The 26,092-nt window shown below is 36.4% G+C and overlaps 6 pseudogenes; all 6 read right to left on the reverse strand.

Moving 5' to 3' along the window:
- Nucleotides 1–53: 53 nt before the first annotated feature.
- LOC130359518 (U2 spliceosomal RNA) lies at nucleotides 54–144 on the reverse strand (annotated as a pseudogene).
- Nucleotides 145–6,275: 6,131 nt separating this feature from the next.
- On the reverse strand, nucleotides 6,276–6,366 carry LOC130359530 (U2 spliceosomal RNA; annotated as a pseudogene).
- A 520-nt stretch (nucleotides 6,367–6,886) lies between these two features.
- On the reverse strand, nucleotides 6,887–6,977 carry LOC130359543 (U2 spliceosomal RNA; annotated as a pseudogene).
- A 6,296-nt stretch (nucleotides 6,978–13,273) lies between these two features.
- On the reverse strand, nucleotides 13,274–13,364 carry LOC130359554 (U2 spliceosomal RNA; annotated as a pseudogene).
- A 4,014-nt stretch (nucleotides 13,365–17,378) lies between these two features.
- LOC130359565 (U2 spliceosomal RNA) lies at nucleotides 17,379–17,469 on the reverse strand (annotated as a pseudogene).
- Nucleotides 17,470–17,989: 520 nt separating this feature from the next.
- LOC130359577 (U2 spliceosomal RNA) lies at nucleotides 17,990–18,080 on the reverse strand (annotated as a pseudogene).
- Nucleotides 18,081–26,092: the final 8,012 nt, after the last annotated feature.

Here is a 26,092-nt window from a genome sequence, read left to right on the forward strand (position 1 = left end):
CAGCCCCGAAACGGCCCGGTACACCTGCTCCATACCATGCAGCACCCATCCCCACGAGCTCCATACTGGCGTCGCCTGCCACCAGCATGAAACTGATAAGAACAGATACTACACTTGATCTTAGCCAAAAAGCCGAGAAGCTACACATTTTACATACAGATATAAAACCAACAAGGTTCCTTCTTACTAGGCTTTTGTAATAAATAGTACAAAATTAAACAGAGTTAAGAAAGCTGGCTATGGGAACGTTATTGTATTATCTATTGAGAGAACAGCGAAATGTTAGACACTGTGCCCTAATAGAGGCCTCCTCCCCTACAGCCTTCTTATCCATCTCCAAATTGGCGCCTTACCAATTCTTTGTATCATTTTATGCAAATGACAGTATACAGAAATGCTCCCATTGCCTACAATCTCAAACATTTTTAACCCAAATTTTAAAAATTCACCAATTTTATCAAATCAACATACAATACTTCTACATGAATTATGTGCTGTTGAAGTGAAGAAAAATGTTTGTCTCATGATTTTGTTTAAAAAATCATGGACAATATTTAAAACAAACTATGATTTGGGTTAAAAAAAACAAAGGTACAAACAGGAATACAAAAAAATCATCACAATAGCTGGCAAGTACAGCCCATTATTGGTATAAGTGTACACATAGCAAAACTATACATTTTACATACAGATATAAGATCAACAAGGTTCCTTCTTACTAGGCTTTTATAATCAAGAAATTGCCATCCCCTGTCAAAATCAAATAGTACAATATTGAACAGAGTTAAGATAGCTGGCTATGGGAACGTTACTGTATTATCTATTGAGAGCACAGCGAAATATTAGACACTGTGCCCTAATAGAGGCCTCCTCCTCCCCTACAGCCTTCCTATCCATCTCCAAAATCGGTGCGTGACCATTTCTTTGCATCATTTTATGCAAACGACAGTACACAGAAATGCTTCCATAGCCTACAATCTCAACATTTTTTAACCCAAATCTTTTAAAGTCACTAATTTCGTCATATCAACATACATAACTTCTCAAAGTGTCATCTGCTGTTGAAGTGAAGAAAAAATGTTTCAGTCTCATGATTTTGTTTAAAAATCATGGACAATAATAAAAACAAACTATGATTTGGGTTAAAAAAACAAAGGTACAAATAGGAATACAAAAAAATCATCACATTAGCTGGCAAGTACAGCCCATTATTGGTATAAGTGTACATATAGCAAAACTATAAATTTTACATACAGATATAAAAAACAACAAGGTTCCTTCTTACTAGGCTTTTGTAATCAAGAAATTGCCACCCCCTGTCAAAAACAAATAGTACAATAATGAACAGAGTTAAGATAGCTGGCTATGGCAACGTTACTGTATTATCTATTGAGAGCACAGCGAAATATTAGACACTGTGCCCTAATAGAGGCCTCCTCCTCCCCTACAGCCTTCCTATCCATCTCCAAATTGGCGCCTTGCCAACTCTTTGTATCATTTTATGCAAATGACAGTGCACAGAAAAGCTCCCATAGCCTACAAGTTAAAAAAATTTTAACCCAAATGTTTAAAATTCACCAATTTTGTCAAATCAACATACATTACGTCTCAAGGAGTTATGTGCTGTTGAAGTGAAGAAAGATGTTTCAGTCTCATGATTTTTTTTAAAAATCATGGACAATATTTAAAATAAACTATGATTGGGGTTAAAAAAACAAAGGTACAAATAGGAATACAAAAAAATCATCACAATAGCTGGCAAGTACAGCCCATTATTGGTATAAGTGTACACATAGCAAAACTATAGTTAAGATGGCTGGCTATGGGAACGTTACTGTATTATCTATTGAGAGCACAGCGAAATATTAGACACTGTGCCCTAATAGAGGCCTCCTCCTCCCCTACAGCCTTCCTATCCATCTCCAAAATCGGTGCGTGACCATTTCTTTGCATCATTTTATGCAAACGACAGTACACAGTAATGCTTCCATAGCCTACAATCTCAACATTTTTTAACCCAAATTTTTTAAAGTCACTAATTTCGTCATATCAACATACATAACTTCTCAAGGTGTCATATGCTGTTGAAGTGAAGAAAAAATGTTTCAGTCTCATGATTTTGTTTAAAAATCATGGACAATAATAAAAACAAACTATGATTTGGGTTAAAAAACAAACAAAGGTACAAATAGGAATACAAAAAAATCATCACATTAGCTGGCAAGTACAGCCCATTATTGGTATAAGTGTACATATAGCAAAACTATAAATTTTACATACAGATATAAAAAACAACAAGGTTCCTTCTTACTAGGCTTTTGTAATCAAGAAATTGCCACCCCCTGTCAAAAACAAATAGTACAATAATGAACAGAGTTAAGATAGCTGGCTATGGCAACGTTACTGTATTATCTATTGAGAGCACAGCGAAATATTAGACACTGTGCCCTAATAGAGGCCTCCTCCTCCCCTACAGCCGTCCTATCCATCTCCAAATTGGCGCCTTGCCAATTCTTTGTATCATTTTATGCAAATGACAGTGCACAGAAACGCTCCCATAGCCTACAATCTAAACATTTTTTAACCCAAATGTTTAAAATTCACCAATTTTGTCAAATCAACATACATTACGTCTCAAGGAGTTATGTGCTGTTGAAGTGAAGAAAAATGATTGTCTCATGATTTTTTTTTAAATCATGGACAATATTTAAAACAAACTATGATTGGGGTTAAAAAAACAAAGGTACAAATAGGAATACAAAAAAATCATCACAATAGCTGGCAAGTACAGCCCATTATTGGTATAAGTGTACACATAGCAAAACTATAGTTAAGATAGCTGGCTATAGGAACTTTACTGTATTATCTATTGAGAGCACAGCGAAATGTTAGACACTGTGCCCTAATAGAGGCCTCCTCCTCCCCTACAGCCTTCCTATCCATCTCCAAAATCGGTGCGTGACCATTTCTTTGCATCATTTTATGCAAACGACAGTACACAGTAATGCTTCCATAGCCTACAATCTCAACATTTTTTAACCCAAATTTTTTAAAGTCACTAATTTCGTCATATCAACATACATAACTTCTCAAGGTGTCATATGCTGTTGAAGTGAAGAAAAAATGTTTCAGTCTCATGATTTTGTTTAAAAATCATGGACAATAATAAAAACAAACTATGATTTGGGTTAAAAAAAACAAAGGTACAAATAGGAATACAAAAAAATCATCACATTAGCTGGCAAGTACAGCCCATTATTGGTATAAGTGTACACATAGCAAAACTATACATTTTACATACAGATATAAAAAACAACAAGATTCCTTCTTACTAGGCTTTTGTAATCATGAAATTAACATCCCCTGTCAAAAACAAATAGTACAATATTGAACAGAGTTAAGATAGCTGGCTATGGGAACGTTACTGTATTATCTATTGAGAGCACAGTGAAATATTAGACACTGTGCCCTAATAGAGGCCTCCTCCTCCCCTATAGCCGTCCTATCCATCTCCAAATTGGCGCCTTGCCAATTCTTTGTATCATTTTATGCAAATGACAGTGCACAGAAACGCTCCCATAGCCTACAATCTAAAAATTTTTTAACCCAAATGTTTAAAATTCACCAATTTTGTCAAATCAACATACATTACGTCTCAAGGAGTTATGTGCTGTTGAAGTGAAGAAAGATGTTTCAGTCTCATGATTTTTTTTAAAAATAATGGACAATATTTAAAATAAACTATGATTGGGGTTAAAAAAACAAAGGTACAAATAGGAATACAAAAAAATCATCACAATAGCTGGCAAGTACAGCCCATTATTGGTATAAGTGTACACATAGCAAAACTATACATTTTACATACAGATATAAAAAACAACAAGATTCCTTCTTACTAGGCTTTTGTAATCAAGAAATTGCCATCCCCTGTCAAAAACAAATAGTACAATATTGAACAGAGTTAAGATAGCTGGCTATGGGAACGTTACTATATTATCTATTGAGAGCACAGTGAAATATTAGACACTGTGCCCTAATAGAGGCCTCCTCCTCCCCTATAGCCGTCCTATCCATCTCCAAATTGGCGCCTTGCCAATTCTTTGTATCATTTCATGCAAATGACAGTGCACAGAAACGCTCCCATAGCCTACAATCTAAAAAAATTTTTAACCCAAATGTTTAAAAATCACCAATTTTGTCAAATCAACATACATTACGTCTCAAGGAGTTATGTGCTGTTGAAGTGAAGAAAAATGATTGTCTCATGATTTTTTTTTAAATCATGGACAATATTTAATACAAACTATGATTGGGGTTAAAAAAACAAAGGTACAAATAGGAATACAAAAAAATCATCACAATAGCTGGCAAGTACAGCCCATTATTGGTATAAGTGTACACATAGCAAAACTATAGTTAAGATAGCTGGCTATAGGAACTTTACTGTATTATCTATTGAGAGCACAGCGAAATGTTAGACACTGTGCCCTAATAGAGGCCTCCTCCTCCCCTACAGCCTTCCTATCCATCTCCAAAATCGTAGCGTGACCATTTCTTTGCATCATTTTATGCAAACGACAGTACACAGTAATGCTTCCCTAGCCTACAATGTCAACATTTTTTAACCCAAATTTTTTAAAGTCACTAATTTCGTCATATCAACATACAGAACTTCTCAAGGTGTCAAATGCTGTTGAAGTGAAGAAAAAATGTTTCAGTCTCATGATTTTGTTTAAAAATCATGGACAATAATAAAAACAAACTATGATTTGGGTTAAAAAAACAAAGGTACAAATAGGAATACAAAAAAATCATCACATTAGCTGGCAAGTACAGCCCATTATTGGTATAAGTGTACACATAGCAAAACTATACATTTTACATACAGATACAAAAAACAACAAGGTTCCTTCTTACTAGGCTTTTGTAATCAAGAAATTGCCATCCCCTGTCAAAAACAAATAGTACAAAATTAAACAGAGTTAAGATAGCTGGCTATGGGAACGTTACTGCATTATCTATTGAGAGAACAGCGAAATGTTAGACACTGTGCCCTAATAGAGGCCTCCTCCTCCCCTACAGCCTTCCTATCCATCTCCAAATTGGCGCCTTGCCAATTCTTTGTATCATTTTATGCAAATGACAGTGCACAGAAACGCTCCCATAGCCTACAATCTAAAAATTTTTTAACCCAAATGTTTAAAATTCACCAATTTTGTCAAATCAACATACATTACGTCTCAAGGAGTTATGTGCTGTTGAAGTGAAGAAAAATGTTTCAGTCTCATGATTTTTTTTAAAATCATGGACAATATTTAAAACAAACTATGATTTGGGTTAAAAAAATAAAGGTACAAATAGGAATATAAAAAAATCATCACAATTGCCGGCAAGTACAGCCCACTATTGGTATAAGTGTACACATAGCAAAACTATACATTTTACATACAGATATAAAAACAACAAGGTTCCTTCTTACTAGGTTTTTGTATTTATCTAAGAGCCGAGGAACATGCTCTCGAATCACCCAAAGTGCAAGAAAAAGAGCAAACGTGTTACACTAAAAAAAAAAATGCACAGAGGATGCGGTCCATCGCAAGAACTTCTCCGATAGGAGAGAGGCCCCCCAACAAACCTTACCCTTCTCCTCCGGACCAAAAGGTACCTGCGAGGTTCCAGGTTCGATGTCCCTTTTTGCTGAAGCTACTAAGGGACCACAAATGCTCACGGCATCCCCCTAGGCGTTAGCCAAGGTATCTGCCCGCAGAGCCGATAACGGTAGGTACCCTGTCAGAGCAGGAGCACCCGGGGTGTTTGCAGGGAGGTGCGGAACCTAATGGCCACTCACACCTCCCCTAGACCACCAGGAGGGACACCCAGAAGGGCTACCGCATCCTGACAAATCCTGTGGACACACAATACGCAAAAAGTTACACAGTGAGACAAAAAGAAATAAATAAGTGAATATGTGCAGTTATACTACCCAGACATCCGGCCGGATCTATAAAAATTTCTATGATCCTAGCCAGAAGGCCGGGAATCAAGAGATCATGGTGCCCGTGCTTCAACTCAGTGAGTCTATCCTCCCAGTGAGTTTCGGAACCTCGGGGTCACCACTCCCCGAGGCACTAAAGTACCTCGGCTCTAGACCCACTCAGCCTTGCGTGAGACCCGGAGGAAGCAGGTCACATCAGGGCAGCCGTCAAGGTGATTCCTCAGAACCAGCCCCGAAACGGCCCGGTACACCTGCTCCATACCATGCAGCACCCATCCCCACGAGCTCCATACTGGCGTCGCCTGCCACCAGCATGAAACTGATAAGAACAGATACTACACTTGATCTTAGCCAAAAAGCCGAGAAGCTACACATTTTACATACAGATATGAAACCAACAAGGTTCCTTCTTACTAGGCTTTTGTAATAAATAGTACAATATTAAACAGAGTTAAGAAAGCTGGCTATGGGAACGTTATTGTATTATCTATTGAGAGAACAGCGAAATGTTAGACACTGTGCCCTAATAGAGGCCTCCTCCTCCCCTACAGCCTTCCTATCCATCTCCAAATTGGTGCCTTACCAATTCTTTGTATCATTTTATGCAAATGACAGTGCACAGAAACGCTCCCATAGCCTACAATCTAAAAAATTTTTAACCCAAATGTTTAAAATTCACCAATTTTGTCAAATCAACATACATTACGTCTCAAGGAGTTATGTGCTGTTGAAGTGAAGAAAAATGTTTCAGTCCTCGGCTCTAGACCCACTCAGCCTTGCGTGAGACCCGGAGGAAGCAGGTCACATCAGGGCAGCCGTCAAGTTGATTCCTCAGAACCAGCCCCGAAACGGCCCGGTACACCTGCTCCATACCATGCAGCACCCATCCCCACGAGCTCCATACTGGCGTCGCCTGCCACCAGCATGAAACTGATAAGAACAGATACTACACTTGATCTTAGCCAAAAAGCCGAGAAGCTACACATTTTACATACAGATATAAAACCAACAAGGTTCCTTCTTACTAGGCTTTTGTAATAAATAGTACAAAATTAAACAGAGTTAAGAAAGCTGGCTATGGGAACATTATTGTATTATCTATTGAGAGAACAGCGAAATGTTAGACACTGTGCCCTAATAGAGGCCTCCTCCCCTACAGCCTTCTTATCCATCTCCAAATTGGCGCCTTACCAATTCTTTGTATCATTTTATGCAAATGACAGTATACAGAAATGCTCCCATTGCCTACAATCTCAAACATTTTTAACCCAAATTTTAAAAATTCACCAATTTTATCAAATCAACATACAATACTTCTACATGAATTATGTGCTGTTGAAGTGAAGAAAAATGTTTGTCTCATGATTTTGTTTAAAAAATCATGGACAATATTTAAAACAAACTATGATTTGGGTTAAAAAAAACAAAGGTACAAACAGGAATACAAAAAAATCATCACAATAGCTGGCAAGTACAGCCCATTATTGGTATAAGTGTACACATAGCAAAACTATACATTTTACATACAGATATAAGATCAACAAGGTTCCTTCTTACTAGGCTTTTATAATCAAGAAATTGCCATCCCCTGTCAAAATCAAATAGTACAATATTGAACAGAGTTAAGATAGCTGGCTATGGGAACGTTACTGTATTATCTATTGAGAGCACAGCGAAATATTAGACACTGTGCCCTAATAGAGGCCTCCTCCTCCCCTACAGCCTTCCTATCCATCTCCAAAATCGGTGCGTGACCATTTCTTTGCATCATTTTATGCAAACGACAGTACACAGAAATGCTTCCATAGCCTACAATCTCAACATTTTTTAACCCAAATCTTTTAAAGTCACTAATTTCGTCATATCAACATACATAACTTCTCAAAGTGTCATCTGCTGTTGAAGTGAAGAAAAAATGTTTCAGTCTCATGATTTTGTTTAAAAATCATGGACAATAATAAAAACAAACTATGATTTGGGTTAAAAAAACAAAGGTACAAATAGGAATACAAAAAAATCATCACATTAGCTGGCAAGTACAGCCCATTATTGGTATAAGTGTACACATAGCAAAACTATACATTTTACATACAGATACAAAAAACAACAAGGTTCCTTCTTACTAGGCTTTTGTAATCAAGAAATTGCCATCCCCTGTCAAAAACAAATAGTACAATATTGAACAGAGTTAAGATAGCTGGCTATGGCAACGTTACTGTATTATCTATTGAGAGCACAGCGAAATATTAGACACTGTGCCCTAATAGAGGCCTCCCCTACAGCCTTCCTATCCATCTCCAAATTGGCGCGTTGCCAACTCTTTGTATCATTTTATGCAAATGACAGTGCACAGAAAAGCTCCCATAGCCTACAAGTTAAAAATTTTTTAACCCAAATGTTTAAAATTCACCAATTTTGTCAAATCAATATACATTACGTCTCAAGGAGTTATGTGCTGTTGAAGTGAAGAAAGATGTTTCAGTCTCATGATTTTTTTTAAAAATCATGGACAATATTTAAAATAAACTATGATTGGGGTTAAAAAAACAAAGGTACAAATAGGAATACAAAAAAATCATCACAATAGCTGGCAAGTACAGCCCATTATTGGTATAAGTGTACACATAGCAAAACTATAGTTAAGATAGCTGGCTATGGGAACGTTACTGTATTATCTATTGAGAGCACAGCGAAATATTAGACACTGTGCCCTAATAGAGGCCTCCTCCTCCCCTACAGCCTTCCTATCCATCTCCAAAATCGGTGCGTGACCATTTCTTTGCATCATTTTATGCAAACGACAGTACACAGTAATGCTTCCATAGCCTACAATCTCAGCATTTTTTAACCCAAATTTTTTAAAGTCACTAATTTCGTCATATCAACATACATAACTTCTCAAGGTGTCATATGCTGTTGAAGTGAAGAAAAAATGTTTCAGTCTCATGATTTTGTTTAAAAATCATGGACAATAATAAAAACAAACTATGATTTGGGTTAAAAAAACAAACAAAGGTACAAATAGGAATACAAAAAAATCATCACATTAGCTGGCAAGTACAGCCCATTATTGGTATAAGTGTACATATAGCAAAACTATAAATTTTACATACAGATATAAAAAAACAACAAGGTTCCTTCTTACTAGGCTTTTGTAATCATGAAATTGCCATCCCCTGTCAAAAACAAATAGTACAATATTGAACAGAGTTAAGATAGCTGGCTATGGGAACGTTACTGTATTATCTATTGAGAGCACAGTGAAATATTAGACACTGTGCCCTAATAGAGGCCTCCTCCTCCCCTATAGCCGTCCTATCCATCTCCAAATTGGCGCCTTGCCAATTCTTTGTATCATTTTATGCAAATGACAGTGCACAGAAACGCTCCCATAGCCTACAATCTAAAAATTTTTTAACCCAAATGTTTAAAATTTACCAATTTTGTCAAATCAACATACATTACGTCTCAAGGAGTTATGTGCTGTTGAAGTGAAGAAAGATGTTTCAGTCTCATGATTTTTTTTAAAAATAATGGACAATATTTAAAATAAACTATGATTGGGGTTAAAAAAACAAAGGTACAAATAGGAATACAAAAAAATCATCACAATAGCTGGCAAGTACAGCCCATTATTGGTATAAGTGTACACATAGCAAAACTATACATTTTACATACAGATATAAAAAACAACAAGATTCCTTCTTACTAGGCTTTTGTAATCAAGAAATTGCCATCCCCTGTCAAAAACAAATAGTACAATATTGAACAGAGTTAAGATAGCTGGCTATGGGAACGTTACTGTATTATCTATTGAGAGCACAGTGAAATATTAGACACTGTGCCCTAATAGAGGCCTCCTCCTCCCCTATAGCCGTCCTATCCATCTCCAAATTGGCGCCTTGCCAATTCTTTGTATCATTTTATGCAAATGACAGTGCACAGAAACGCTCCCATAGCCTACAATCTAAAAAAATTTTAACCCAAATGTTTAAAAATCACCAATTTTGTCAAATCAACATACATTACGTCTCAAGGAGTTATGTGCTGTTGAAGTGAAGAAAAATGATTGTCTCATGATTTTTTTTTAAATCATGGACAATATTTAAAACAAACTATGATTGGGGTTAAAAAAACAAAGGTACAAATAGGAATACAAAAAAATCATCACAATAGCTGGCAAGTACAGCCCATTATTGGTATAAGTGTACACATAGCAAAACTATAGTTAAGATAGCTGGCTATAGGAACTTTACTGTATTATCTATTGAGAGCACAGCGAAATGTTAGACACTGTGCCCTAATAGAGGCCTCCTCCTCCCCTACAGCCTTCCTATCCATCTCCAAAATCGTAGCGTGACCATTTCTTTGCATCATTTTATGCAAACGACAGTACACAGAAATGCTTCCATAGCCTACAATCTCAACATTTTTTAACCCAAATCTTTTAAAGTCACTAATTTCGTCATATCAACATACATAACTTCTCAAAGTGTCATCTGCTGTTGAAGTGAAGAAAAAATGTTTCAGTCTCATGATTTTGTTTAAAAATCATGGACAATAATAAAAACAAACTATGATTTGGGTTAAAAAAACAAAGGTACAAATAGGAATACAAAAAAATCATCACATTAGCTGGCAAGTACAGCCCATTATTGGTATAAGTGTACACATAGCAAAACTATACATTTTACATACAGATACAAAAAACAACAAGGTTCCTTCTTACTAGGCTTTTGTAATCAAGAAATTGCCATCCCCTGTCAAAAACAAATAGTACAATATTGAACAGAGTTAAGATAGCTGGCTATGGCAACGTTACTGTATTATCTATTGAGAGCACAGCGAAATATTAGACACTGTGCCCTAATAGAGGCCTCCCCTACAGCCTTCCTATCCATCTCCAAATTGGCGCGTTGCCAACTCTTTGTATCATTTTATGCAAATGACAGTGCACAGAAAAGCTCCCATAGCCTACAAGTTAAAAATTTTTTAACCCAAATGTTTAAAATTCACCAATTTTGTCAAATCAACATACATTACGTCTCAAGGAGTTATGTGCTGTTGAAGTGAAGAAAGATGTTTCAGTCTCATGATTTTTTTTTAAAATCATGGACAATATTTTAAATAAACTATGATTGGGGTTAAAAAAACAAAGGTACAAATAGGAATACAAAAAAAATCATCACAATAGCTGGCAAGTACAGCCCATTATTGGTATAAGTGTACACATAGCAAAACTATAGTTAAGATAGCTGGCTATAGGAACTTTACTGTATTATCTATTGAGAGCACAGCGAAATGTTAGACACTGTGCCCTAATAGAGGCCTCCTCCTCCCCTACAGCCTTCCTATCCATCTCCAAAATCGTAGCGTGATCATTTCTTTGCATCATTTTATGCAAACGACAGTACACAGTAATGCTTTCATAGCCTACAATCTCAACATTTTTTAACCCAAATTTTTTAAAGTCACTAATTTCGTCATATCAACATACATAACTTCTCAAGGTGTCATATGCTGTTGAAGTGAAGAAAAAATGTTTCAGTCTCATGATTTTGTTTAAAAATCATGGACAATAATAAAAACAAACTATGATTTGGGTTAAAAAACAAACAAAGGTACAAATAGGAATACAAAAAAATCATCACATTAGCTGGCAAGTACAGCCCATTATTGGTATAAGTGTACACATAGCAAAACTATACATTTTACATACAGATATAAAAAACAACAAGATTCCTTCTTACTAGGCTTTTGTAATCAAGAAATTGCCATCCCCTGTCAAAAACAAATAGTACAATATTGAACAGAGTTAAGATAGCTGGCTATGGGAACGTTACTGTATTATCTATTGAGAGCACAGTGAAATATTAGACACTGTGCCCTAATAGAGGCCTCCTCCTCCCCTACAGCCGTCCTATCCATCTCCAAATTGGCGCCTTGCCAATTCTTTGTATCATTTTATGCAAATGACAGTGCACAGAAACGCTCCCATAGCCTACAATCTAAACATTTTTTAACCCAAATGTTTAAAATTCACCAATTTTGTCAAATCAACATACATTACGTCTCAAGGAGTTATGTGCTGTTGAAGTGAAGAAAAATGATTGTCTCATGATTTTTTTTTTTAAATCATGGTGAATATTTAAAACAAACTATGATTGGGGTTAAAAAAACAAAGGTACAAATAGGAATACAAAAAAATCATCACAATAGCTGGCAAGTACAGCCCATTATTGGTATAAGTGTACACATAGCAAAACTATAGTTAAGATAGCTGGCTATAGGAACTTTACTGTATTATCTATTGAGAGCACAGCGAAATGTTAGACACTGTGCCCTAATAGAGGCCTCCTCCTCCCCTACAGCCTTCCTATCCATCTCCAAAATCGTAGCGTGATCATTTCTTTGCATCATTTTATGCAAACGACAGTACACAGTAATGCTTTCATAGCCTACAATCTCAACATTTTTTAACCCAAATCTTTTAAAGTCACTAATTTCGTCATATCAACATACATAACTTCTCAAAGTGTCATCTGCTGTTGAAGTGAAGAAAAAATGTTTCAGTCTCATGATTTTGTTTAAAAATCATGGACAATAATAAAAACAAACTATGATTTGGGTTAAAAAAAACAAAGGTACAAATAGGAATACAAAAAAATCATCACATTAGCTGGCAAGTACAGCCCATTATTGGTATAAGTGTACACATAGCAAAACTATACATTTTACATACAGATACAAAAAACAACAAGGTTCCTTCTTACTAGGCTTTTGTAATCAAGAAATTGCCATCCCCTGTCAAAAACAAATAGTACAAAATTAAACAGAGTTAAGATAGCTGGCTATGGGAACGTTACTGCATTATCTATTGAGAGAACAGCGAAATGTTAGACACTGTGCCCTAATAGAGGCCTCCTCCTCCCCTACAGCCTTCCTATCCATCTCCAAATTGGCGCCTTGCCAATTCTTTGTATCATTTTATGCAAATGACAGTGCACAGAAACGCTCCCATAGCCTACAATCTAAAAAAATTTTAACCCAAATGTTTAAAATTCACCAATTTTGTCAAATCAACATACATTACGTCTCAAGGAGTTATGTGCTGTTGAAGTGAAGAAAAATGTTTCAGTCCTCGGCTCTAGACCCACTCAGCCTTGCGTGAGACCCGGAGGAAGCAGGTCACATCAGGGCAGCCGTCAATGTGATTCCTCAGAACCAGCCCCGAAACGGCCCGGTACACCTGCTCCATACCATGCAGCACCCATCCCCACGAGCTCCATACTGGCGTCGCCTGCCACCAGCATGAAACTGATAAGAACAGATACTACACTTGATCTTAGCCAAAAAGCCGAGAAGCTACACATTTTACATACAGATATAAAATCAACAAGGTTCCTTCTTACTAGGCTTTTATAATCAAGAAATTGCCATCCCCTGTCAAAATCAAATAGTACAATATTGAACAGAGTTAAGATAGCTGGCTATGGGAACGTTACTGTATTATCTATTGAGAGCACAGCGAAATATTAGACACTGTGCCATAATAGAGGCCTCCTCCTCCCCTACAGCCTTCCTATCCATCTCCAAAATCGGTGCGTGACCATTTCTTTGCATCATTTTATGCAAACGACAGTACACAGAAATGCTTCCATAGCCTACAATCTCAACATTTTTTAACCCAAATCTTTTAAAGTCACTAATTTCGTCATATCAACATACATAACTTCTCAAAGTGTCATCTGCTGTTGAAGTGAAGAAAAAATGTTTCAGTCTCATGATTTTGTTTAAAAATCATGGACAATAATAAAAACAAACTATGATTTGGGTTAAAAAAACAAAGGTACAAATAGGAATACAAAAAAATCATCACATTAGCTGGCAAGTACAGCCCATTATTGGTATAAGTGTACATATAGCAAAACTATAAATTTTACATACAGATATAAAAAACAACAAGGTTCCTTCTTACTAGGCTTTTGTAATCAAGAAATTGCCACCCCCTGTCAAAAACAAATAGTACAATAATGAACAGAGTTAAGATAGCTGGCTATGGCAACGTTACTGTATTATCTATTGAGAGCACAGCGAAATATTAGACACTGTGCCCTAATAGAGGCCTCCTCCTCCCCTACAGCCTTCCTATCCATCTCCAAATTGGCGCCTTGCCAACTCTTTGTATCATTTTATGCAAATGACAGTGCACAGAAAAGCTCCCATAGCCTACAAGTTAAAAAATTTTTAACCCAAATGTTTAAAATTCACCAATTTTGTCAAATCAACATACATTACGTCTCAAGGAGTTATGTGCTGTTGAAGTGAAGAAAGATGTTTCAGTCTCATGATTTTTTTTAAAAATCATGGACAATATTTAAAATAAACTATGATTGGGGTTAAAAAAACAAAGGTACAAATAGGAATACAAAAAAATCATCACAATAGCTGGCAAGTACAGCCCATTATTGGTATAAGTGTACACATAGCAAAACTATAGTTAAGATAGCTGGCTATGGGAACGTTACTGTATTATCTATTGAGAGCACAGCGAAATATTAGACACTGTGCCCTAATAGAGGCCTCCTCCTCCCCTATAGCCTTCCTATCCATCTCCAAAATCGGTGCGTGACCATTTCTTTGCATCATTTTATGCAAACGACAGTACACAGTAATGCTTCCATAGCCTACAATCTCAACATTTTTTAACCCAAATTTTTTAAAGTCACTAATTTCGTCATATCAACATACATAACTTCTCAAGGTGTCATATGCTGTTGAAGTGAAGAAAAAATGTTTCAGTCTCATGATTTTGTTTAAAAATCATGGACAATAATAAAAACAAACTATGATTTGGGTTAAAAAACAAACAAAGGTACAAATAGGAATACAAAAAAATCATCACATTAGCTGGCAAGTACAGCCCATTATTGGTATAAGTGTACATATAGCAAAACTATAAATTTTACATACAGATATAAAAAACAACAAGGTTCCTTCTTACTAGGCTTTTGTAATCAAGAAATTGCCACCCCCTGTCAAAAACAAATAGTACAATAATGAACAGAGTTAAGATAGCTGGCTATGGCAACGTTACTGTATTATCTATTGAGAGCACAGCGAAATATTAGACACTGTGCCCTAATAGAGGCCTCCTCCTCCCCTACAGCCGTCCTATCCATCTCCAAATTGGCGCCTTGCCAATTCTTTGTATCATTTTATGCAAATGACAGTGCACAGAAACGCTCCCATAGCCTACAATCTAAACATTTTTTAACCCAAATGTTTAAAATTCACCAATTTTGTCAAATCAACATACATTACGTCTCAAGGAGTTATGTGCTGTTGAAGTGAAGAAAAATGATTGTCTCATGATTTTTTTAAATCATGGACAATATTTAAAACAAACTATGATTGGGGTTAAAAAAAACAAAGGTACAAATAGGAATACAAAAAAAATCATCACAATAGCTGGCAAGTACAGCCCATTATTGGTATAAGTGTACACATAGCAAAACTATAGTTAAGATAGCTGGCTATAGGAACTTTACTGTATTATCTATTGAGAGCACAGCGAAATGTTAGACACTGTGCCCTAATAGAGGCCTCCTCCTCCCCTACAGCCTTCCTATCCATCTCCAAAATCGGTGCGTGACCATTTCTTTGCATCATTTTATTCAAACGACAGTACACAGTAATGCTTCCATAGCCTACAATCTCAACATTTTTTAACCCAAATTTTTTAAAGTCACTAATTTCGTCATATCAACATACATAACTTCTCAAGGTGTCATATGCTGTTGAAGTGAAGAAAAAATGTTTCAGTCTCATGATTTTGTTTAAAAATCATGGACAATAATAAAAACAAACTATGATTTGGGTTAAAAAAAACAAAGGTACAAATAGGAATACAAAAAAATCATCACATTAGCTGGCAAGTACAGCCCATTATTGGTATAAGTGTACACATAGCAAAACTATACATTTTACATACAGATATAAAAAACAACAAGATTCCTTCTTACTAGGCTTTTTTAATCAAGAAATTGCCATCCCCTGTCAAAAACAAATAGTACAAAATTAAACAGAGTTAAGATAGCTGGCTATGGGAACGTTACTGCATTATCTATTGAGAGAACAGCGAAATGTTAGACACTGTGCCCTAATAGAGGCCTCCTCCTCCCCTACAGCCTTCCTATCCATCTCCAAATTGGCGCCTTGCCAATTCTTTGTATCATTTTATGCAAATGACAGTGCACAGAAACGCTCCCATAGCCTACAATCTAAAAAATTTTTAACCCAAATGTTTAAAATTCACCAATTTTGTCAAATCCACATACATTACGTCTCAAGGAGTTATGTGCTGTTGAAGTGAAGAAAAATGTTTCAGTCTCATGATTTTTTTTAAAATCATGGACAATATTTAAAACAAACTATGATTTGGGTTAAAAAAATAAAGGTACAAATAGGAATATAAAAAAATCATCACAATTGCCGGCAAGTACAGCCCACTATTGGTATAAGTGTACACATAGCAAAACTATACATTTTACATACAGATATAAAAACAACAAGGTTCCTTCTTACTAGGTTTTTGTATTTATCTAAGAGCCGAGGAACATGCTCTCGAATCACCCAAAGTGCAAGAAAAAGAGCAAACGTGTTACACTAAAAAAAAAAATGCACAGAGGATGCGGTCCATCGCAAGAACTTCTCCGATAGGAGAGAGGCCCCCCAACAAACCTTACCCTTCTCCTCCGGACCAAAAGGTACCTGCGAGGTTCCAGGTTCGATGTCCCTTTTTGCTGAAGCTACTAAGGGACCACAAATGCTCACGGCATCCCCCTAGGCGTTAGCCAAGGTATCTGCCCGCAGAGCCGATAACGGTAGGTACCCTGTCAGAGCAGGAGCACCCGGGGTGTTTGCAGGGAGGTGCGGAACCTAATGGCCACTCACACCTCCCCTAGACCACCAGGAGGGACACCCAGAAGGGCTACCGCATCCTGACAAATCCTGTGGACACACAATACGCAAAAAGTTACACAGTGAGACAAAAAGAAATAAATAAGTGAATATGTGCAGTTATACTACCCAGACATCCGGCCGGATCTATAAAAATTTCTATGATCCTAGCCAGAAGGCCGGGAATCAAGAGATCATGGTGCCCATGCTTCAACTCAGTGAGTCTATCCTCCCAGTGAGTTTCGGCACCTCGGGGTCACCACTCCCCGAGGCACTAAAGTACCTCGGCTCTAGACCCACTCAGCCTTGCGTGAGACCCGGAGGAAGCAGGTCACATCAGGGCAGCCGTCAAGGTGATTCCTCAGAACCAGCCCCGAAACGGCCCGGTACACCTGCTCCATACCATGCAGCACCCATCCCCACGAGCTCCATACTGGCGTCGCCTGCCACCAGCATGAAACTGATAAGAACAGATACTACACTTGATCTTAGCCAAAAAGCCGAGAAGCTACACATTTTACATACAGATATGAAACCAACAAGGTTCCTTCTTACTAGGCTTTTGTAATAAATAGTACAATATTAAACAGAGTTAAGAAAGCTGGCTATGGGAACGTTATTGTATTATCTATTGAGAGAACAGCGAAATGTTAGACACTGTGCCCTAATAGAGGCCTCCTCCTCCCCTACAGCCTTCCTATCCATCTCCAAATTGGTGCCTTACCAATTCTTTGTATCATTTTATGCAAATGACAGTGCACAGAAACGCTCCCATAGCCTACAATCTAAAAATTTTTTAACCCAAATGTTTAAAATTCACCAATTTTGTCAAATCAACATACATTACGTCTCAAGGAGTTATGTGCTGTTGAAGTGAAGAAAAATGTTTCAGTCCTCGGCTCTAGACCCACTCAGCCTTGCGTGAGACCCGGAGGAAGCAGGTCACATCAGGGCAGCCGTCAATGTGATTCCTCAGAACCAGCCCCGAAACGGCCCGGTACACCTGCTCCATACCATGCAGCACCCATCCCCACGAGCTCCATACTGGCGTCGCCTGCCACCAGCATGAAACTGATAAGAACAGATACTACACTTGATCTTAGCCAAAAAGCCGAGAAGCTACACATTTTACATACAGATATAAAACCAACAAGGTTCCTTCTTACTAGGCTTTTGTAATAAATAGTACAAAATTAAACAGAGTTAAGAAAGCTGGCTATGGGAACGTTATTGTATTATCTATTGAGAGAACAGCGAAATTTTAGACACTGTGCCCTAATAGAGGCCTCCTCCCCTACAGCCTTCTTATCCATCTCCAAATTGGCGCCTTACCAATTCTTTGTATCATTTTATGCAAATGACAGTATACAGAAATGCTCCCATTGCCTACAATCTCAAACATTTTTAACCCAAATTTTAAAAATTCACCAATTTTATCAAATCAACATACAATACTTCTACATGAATTATGTGCTGTTGAAGTGAAGAAAAATGTTTGTCTCATGATTTTGTTTAAAAAATCATGGACAATATTTAAAACAAACTATGATTTGGGTTAAAAAAAACAAAGGTACAAACAGGAATACAAAAAAATCATCACAATAGCTGGCAAGTACAGCCCATTATTGGTATAAGTGTACACATAGCAAAACTATACATTTTACATACAGATATAAGATCAACAAGGTTCCTTCTTACTAGGCTTTTATAATCAAGAAATTGCCATCCCCTGTCAAAATCAAATAGTACAATATTGAACAGAGTTAAGATAGCTGGCTATGGGAACGTTACTGTATTATCTATTGAGAGCACAGCGAAATATTAGACACTGTGCCCTAATAGAGGCCTCCTCCTCCCCTACAGCCTTCCTATCCATCTCCAAAATCGGTGCGTGACCATTTCTTTGCATCATTTTATGCAAACGACAGTACACAGAAATGCTTCCATAGCCTACAATCTCAACATTTTTTAACCCAAATCTTTTAAAGTCACTAATTTCGTCATATCAACATACATAACTTCTCAAAGTGTCATCTGCTGTTGAAGTGAAGAAAAAATGTTTCAGTCTCATGATTTTGTTTAAAAATCATGGACAATAATAAAAACAAACTATGATTTGGGTTAAAAAAACAAAGGTACAAATAGGAATACAAAAAAATCATCACATTAGCTGGCAAGTACAGCCCATTATTGGTATAAGTGTACACATAGCAAAACTATACATTTTACATACAGATACAAAAAACAACAAGGTTCCTTCTTACTAGGCTTTTGTAATCAAGAAATTGCCATCCCCTGTCAAAAACAAATAGTACAATATTGAACAGAGTTAAGATAGCTGGCTATGGCAACGTTACTGTATTATCTATTGAGAGCACAGCGAAATATTAGACACTGTGCCCTAATAGAGGCCTCCCCTACAGCCTTCCTATCCATCTCCAAATTGGCGCGTTGCCAACTCTTTGTATCATTTTATGCAAATGACAGTGCACAGAAAAGCTCCCATAGCCTACAAGTTAAAAATTTTTTAACCCAAATGTTTAAAATTCACCAATTTTGTCAAATCAATATACATTACGTCTCAAGGAGTTATGTGCTGTTGAAGTGAAGAAAGATGTTTCAGTCTCATGATTTTTTTAAAAAATCATGGACAATATTTAAAATAAACTATGATTGGGGTTAAAAAAACAAAGGTACAAATAGGAATACAAAAAAATCATCACAATAGCTGGCAAGTACAGCCCATTATTGGTATAAGTGTACACATAGCAAAACTATAGTTAAGATAGCTGGCTATAGGAACGTTACTGTATTATCTATTGAGAGCACAGCGAAATATTAGACACTGTGCCCTAATAGAGGCCTCCTCCTCCCCTACAGCCTTCCTATCCATCTCCAAAATCGGTGCGTGACCATTTCTTTGCATCATTTTATGCAAACGACAGTACACAGTAATGCTTCCATAGCCTACAATCTCAGCATTTTTTAACCCAAATTTTTTAAAGTCACTAATTTCGTCATATCAACATACATAACTTCTCAAGGTGTCATATGCTGTTGAAGTGAAGAAAAAATGTTTCAGTCTCATGATTTTGTTTAAAAATCATGGACAATAATAAAAACAAACTATGATTTGGGTTAAAAAACAAACAAAGGTACAAATAGGAATACAAAAAAATCATCACATTAGCTGGCAAGTACAGCCCATTATTGGTATAAGTGTACATATAGCAAAACTATAAATTTTACATACAGATATAAAAAACAACAAGGTTCCTTCTTACTAGGCTTTTGTAATCATGAAATTGCCATCCCCTGTCAAAAACAAATAGTACAATATTGAACAGAGTTAAAATAGCTGGCTATGGGAACGTTACTGTATTATCTATTGAGAGCACAGTGAAATATTAGACACTGTGCCCTAATAGAGGCCTCCTCCTCCACTATAGCCGTCCTATCCATCTCCAAATTGGCGCCTTGCCAATTCTTTGTATCATTTTATGCAAATGACAGTGCACAGAAACGCTCCCATAGCCTACAATCTAAAAATTTTTTAACCCAAATGTTTAAAATTCACCAATTTTGTCAAATCAACATACATTACGTCTCAAGGAGTTATGTGCTGTTGAAGTGAAGAAAGATGTTTCAGTCTCATGATTTTTTTTAAAAATAATGGACAATATTTAAAATAAACTATGATTGGGGTTAAAAAAACAAAGGTACAAATAGGAATACAAAAAAATCATCACAATAGCTGGCAAGTACAGCCCATTATTGGTATAAGTGTACACATAGCAAAACTATACATTTTACATACAGATATAAAAAACAACAAGATTCCTTCTTACTAGGCTTTTGTAATCAAGAAATTGCCATCCCCTGTCAAAAACAAATAGTACAATATTGAACAGAGTTAAGATAGCTGGCTATGGGAACGTTACTGTATTATCTATTGAGAGCACAGCGAAATATTAGACACTGTGCCCTAATAGAGGCCTCCCCTACAGCCTTCCTATCCATCTCCAAATTGGCGCGTTGCCAACTCTTTGTATCATTTTATGCAAATGACAGTGCACAGAAAAGCTCCCATAGCCTACAAGTTAAAAATTTTTTAACCCAAATGTTTAAAATTCACCAATTTTGTCAAATCAATATACATTACGTCTCAAGGAGTTATGTGCTGTTGAAGTGAAGAAAGATGTTTCAGTCTCATGATTTTTTTAAAAAATCATGGACAATATTTAAAATAAACTATGATTGGGGTTAAAAAAACAAAGGTACAAATAGGAATACAAAAAAATCATCACAATAGCTGGCAAGTACAGCCCATTATTGGTATAAGTGTACACATAGCAAAACTATAGTTAAGATAGCTGGCTATGGGAACGTTACTGTATTATCTATTGAGAGCACAGCGAAATATTAGACACTGTGCCCTAATAGAGGCCTCCTCCTCCCCTACAGCCTTCCTATCCATCTCCAAAATCGGTGCGTGACCATTTCTTTGCATCATTTTATGCAAACGACAGTACACAGTAATGCTTCCATAGCCTACAATCTCAGCATTTTTTAACCCAAATTTTTTAAAGTCACTAATTTCGTCATATCAACATACATAACTTCTCAAGGTGTCATATGCTGTTGAAGTGAAGAAAAAATGTTTCAGTCTCATGATTTTGTTTAAAAATCATGGACAATAATAAAAACAAACTATGATTTGGGTTAAAAAACAAACAAAGGTACAAATAGGAATACAAAAAAATCATCACATTAGCTGGCAAGTACAGCCCATTATTGGTATAAGTGTACATATAGCAAAACTATAAATTTTACATACAGATATAAAAAACAACAAGGTTCCTTCTTACTAGGCTTTTGTAATCATGAAATTGCCATCCCCTGTCAAAAACAAATAGTACAATATTGAACAGAGTTAAAATAGCTGGCTATGGGAACGTTACTGTATTATCTATTGAGAGCACAGTGAAATATTAGACACTGTGCCCTAATAGAGGCCTCCTCCTCCACTATAGCCGTCCTATCCATCTCCAAATTGGCGCCTTGCCAATTCTTTGTATCATTTTATGCAAATGACAGTGCACAGAAACGCTCCCATAGCCTACAATCTAAAAATTTTTTAACCCAAATGTTTAAAATTCACCAATTTTGTCAAATCAACATACATTACGTCTCAAGGAGTTATGTGCTGTTGAAGTGAAGAAAGATGTTTCAGTCTCATGATTTTTTTTAAAAATAATGGACAATATTTAAAATAAACTATGATTGGGGTTAAAAAAACAAAGGTACAAATAGGAATACAAAAAAATCATCACAATAGCTGGCAAGTACAGCCCATTATTGGTATAAGTGTACACATAGCAAAACTATACATTTTACATACAGATATAAAAAACAACAAGATTCCTTCTTACTAGGCTTTTGTAATCAAGAAATTGCCATCCCCTGTCAAAAACAAATAGTACAATATTGAACAGAGTTAAGATAGCTGGCTATGGGAACGTTACTGTATTATCTATTGAGAGCACAGTGAAATATTAGACACTGTGCCCTAATAGAGGCCTCCTCCTCCCCTATAGCCGTCCTATCCATCTCCAAATTGGCGCCTTGCCAATTCTTTGTATCATTTTATGCAAATGACAGTGCACAGAAACGCTCCCATAGCCTACAATCTAAAAAAATTTTAACCCAAATGTTTAAAAATCACCAATTTTGTCAAATCAACATACATTACGTCTCAAGGAGTTATGTGCTGTTAAAGTGAAGAAAAATGATTGTCTCATGATTTTTTTTTAAATCATGGACAATATTTAAAACAAACTATGATTGGGGTTAAAAAAACAAAGGTACAAATAGGAATACAAAAAAATCATCACAATAGCTGGCAAGTACAGCCCATTATTGGTATAAGTGTACACATAGCAAAACTATAGTTAAGATAGCTGGCTATAGGAACTTTACTGTATTATCTATTGAGAGCACAGCGAAATGTTAGACACTGTGCCCTAATAGAGGCCTCCTCCTCCCCTACAGCCTTCCTATCCATCTCCAAAATCGGTGCGTGACCATTTCTTTGCATCATTTTATGCAAACGACAGTACACAGTAATGCTTCCATAGCCTACAATCTCAACATTTTTTAACCCAAATTTTTTAAAGTCACTAATTTCGTCATATCAACATACATAACTTCTCAAGGTGTCATATGCTGTTGAAGTGAAGAAAAAATGTTTCAGTCTCATGATTTTGTTTAAAAATCATGGACAATAATAAAAACAAACTATGATTTGGGTTAAAAAAAACAAAGGTACAAATAGGAATACAAAAAAATCATCACATTAGCTGGCAAGTACAGCCCATTATTGGTATAAGTGTACACATAGCAAAACTATACATTTTACATACAGATATAAAAAACAACAAGATTCCTTCTTACTAGGCTTTTTTAATCATGAAATTGCCATCCCCTGTCAAAAACAAATAGTACAATATTGAACAGAGTTAAGATAGCTGGCTATGGGAACGTTACTGTATTATCTATTGAGAGCACAGTGAAATATTAGACACTGTGCCCTAATAGAGGCCTCCTCCTCCCCTATAGCCGTCCTATCCATCTCCAAATTGGCGCCTTGCCAATTCTTTGTATCATTTTATGCAAATGACAGTGCACAGAAACGCTCCCATAGCCTACAATCTAAAAAATTTTTAACCCAAATGTTTAAAATTCACCAATTTTGTCAAATCAACATACATTACGTCTCAAGGAGTTATGTGCTGTTGAAGTGAAGAAAGATGTTTCAGTCTCATGATTTTTTTTTAAAAATAATGGACAATATTTAAAATAAACTGTGATTGGGGTTAAAAAAACAAAGGTACAAATAGGAATACAAAAAAATCATCACAATAGCTGGCAAGTACAGCCCATTATTGGTATAAGTGTACACATAGCAAAACTATACATTTTACATACAGATATAAAAAAACAACAAGATTCCTTCTTACTAGGCTTTTGTAATCAAGAAATTGCCATCCCCTGTCAAAAACAAATAGTACAATATTGAACAGAGTTAAGATAGCTGGCTATGGGAACGTTACTGTATTATCTATTGAGAGCACAGTGAAATATTAGACACTGTGCCCTAATAGAGGCCTCCTCCTCCCCTATAGCCGTCCTATCCATCTCCAAATTGGCGCCTTGCCAATTCTTTGTATCATTTTATGCAAATGACAGTGCACAGAAACGCTCCCATAGCCTACAATCTAAAAAAATTTTAACCCAAATGTTTAAAAATCACCAATTTTGTCAAATCAACATACATTACGTCTCAAGGAGTTATGTGCTGTTGAAGTGAAGAAAAATGATTGTCTCATGATTTTTTTTTAAATCATGGACAATATTTAATACAAACTATGATTGGGGTTAAAAAAACAAAGGTACAAATAGGAATACAAAAAAATCATCACAATAGCTGGCAAGTACAGCCCATTATTGGTATAAGTGTACACATAGCAAAACTATAGTTAAGATAGCTGGCTATAGGAACTTTACTGTATTATCTATTGAGAGCACAGCGAAATGTTAGACACTGTGCCCTAATATAGGCCTCCTCCTCCCCTACAGCCTTCCTATCCATCTCCAAAATCGTAGCGTGACCATTTCTTTGCATCATTTTATGCAAACGACAGTACACAGTAATGCTTCCCTAGCCTACAATGTCAACATTTTTTAACCCAAATTTTTTAAAGTCACTAATTTCGTCATATCAACATACATAACTTCTCAAGGTGTCAAATGCTGTTGAAGTGAAGAAAAAATGTTTCAGTCTCATGATTTTGTTTAAAAATCATGGACAATAATAAAAACAAACTATGATTTGGGTTAAAAAAACAAAGGTACAAATAGGAATACAAAAAAATCATCACATTAGCTGGCAAGTACAGCCCATTATTGGTATAAGTGTACACATAGCAAAACTATACATTTTAAATACAGATACAAAAAACAACAAGGTTCCTTCTTACTAGGCTTTTGTAATCAAGAAATTGCCATCCCCTGTCAAAAACAAATAGTACAAAATTAAACAGAGTTAAGATAGCTGGCTATGGGAACGTTACTGCATTATCTATTGAGAGAACAGCGAAATGTTAGACACTGTGCCCTAATAGAGGCCTCCTCCTCCCCTACAGCCTTCCTATCCATCTCCAAATTGGCGCCTTGCCAATTCTTTGTATCATTTTATGCAAATGACAGTGCACAGAAACGCTCCCATAGCCTACAATCTAAAAAATTTTTAACCCAAATGTTTAAAATTCACCAATTTTGTCAAATCAACATACATTACGTCTCAAGGAGTTATGTGCTGTTGAAGTGAAGAAAAATGTTTCAGTCTCATGATTTTTTTTAAAATCATGGACAATATTTAAAACAAACTATGATTTGGGTTAAAAAAATAAAGGTACAAATAGGAATATAAAAAAATCATCACAATTGCCGGCAAGTACAGCCCACTATTGGTATAAGTGTACACATAGCAAAACTATACATTTTACATACAGATATAAAAACAACAAGGTTCCTTCTTACTAGGTTTTTGTATTTATCTAAGAGCCGAGGAACATGCTCTCGATTAACACCCAAAGTGCAAGAAAAAGAGCAAACGTGTTACACTAAAAAAAAAAATGCACAGAGGATGCGGTCCATCGCAAGAACTTCTCCGATAGGAGAGAGGCCCCCCAACAAACCTTACCCTTCTCCTCCGGACCAAAAGGTACCTGCGAGGTTCCAGGTTCGATGTCCCTTTTTGCTGAAGCTACTAAGGGACCACAAATGCTCACGGCATCCCCCTAGGCGTTAGCCAAGGTATCTGCCCGCAGAGCCGATAACGGTAGGTACCCTGTCAGAGCAGGAGCACCCGGGGTGTTTGCAGGGAGGTGCGGAACCTAATGGCCACTCACACCTCCCCTAGACCACCAGGAGGGACACCCAGAAGGGCTACCGCATCCTGACAAATCCTGTGGACACACAATACGCAAAAAGTTACACAGTGAGACAAAAAGAAATAAATAAGTGAATATGTGCAGTTATACTACCCAGACATCCGGCCGGATCTATAAAAAT

Source organism: Hyla sarda, chromosome 2, assembly GCF_029499605.1.
Source record: "Hyla sarda isolate aHylSar1 chromosome 2, aHylSar1.hap1, whole genome shotgun sequence".
Lineage (NCBI taxonomy): Eukaryota > Metazoa > Chordata > Amphibia > Anura > Hylidae > Hyla > Hyla sarda.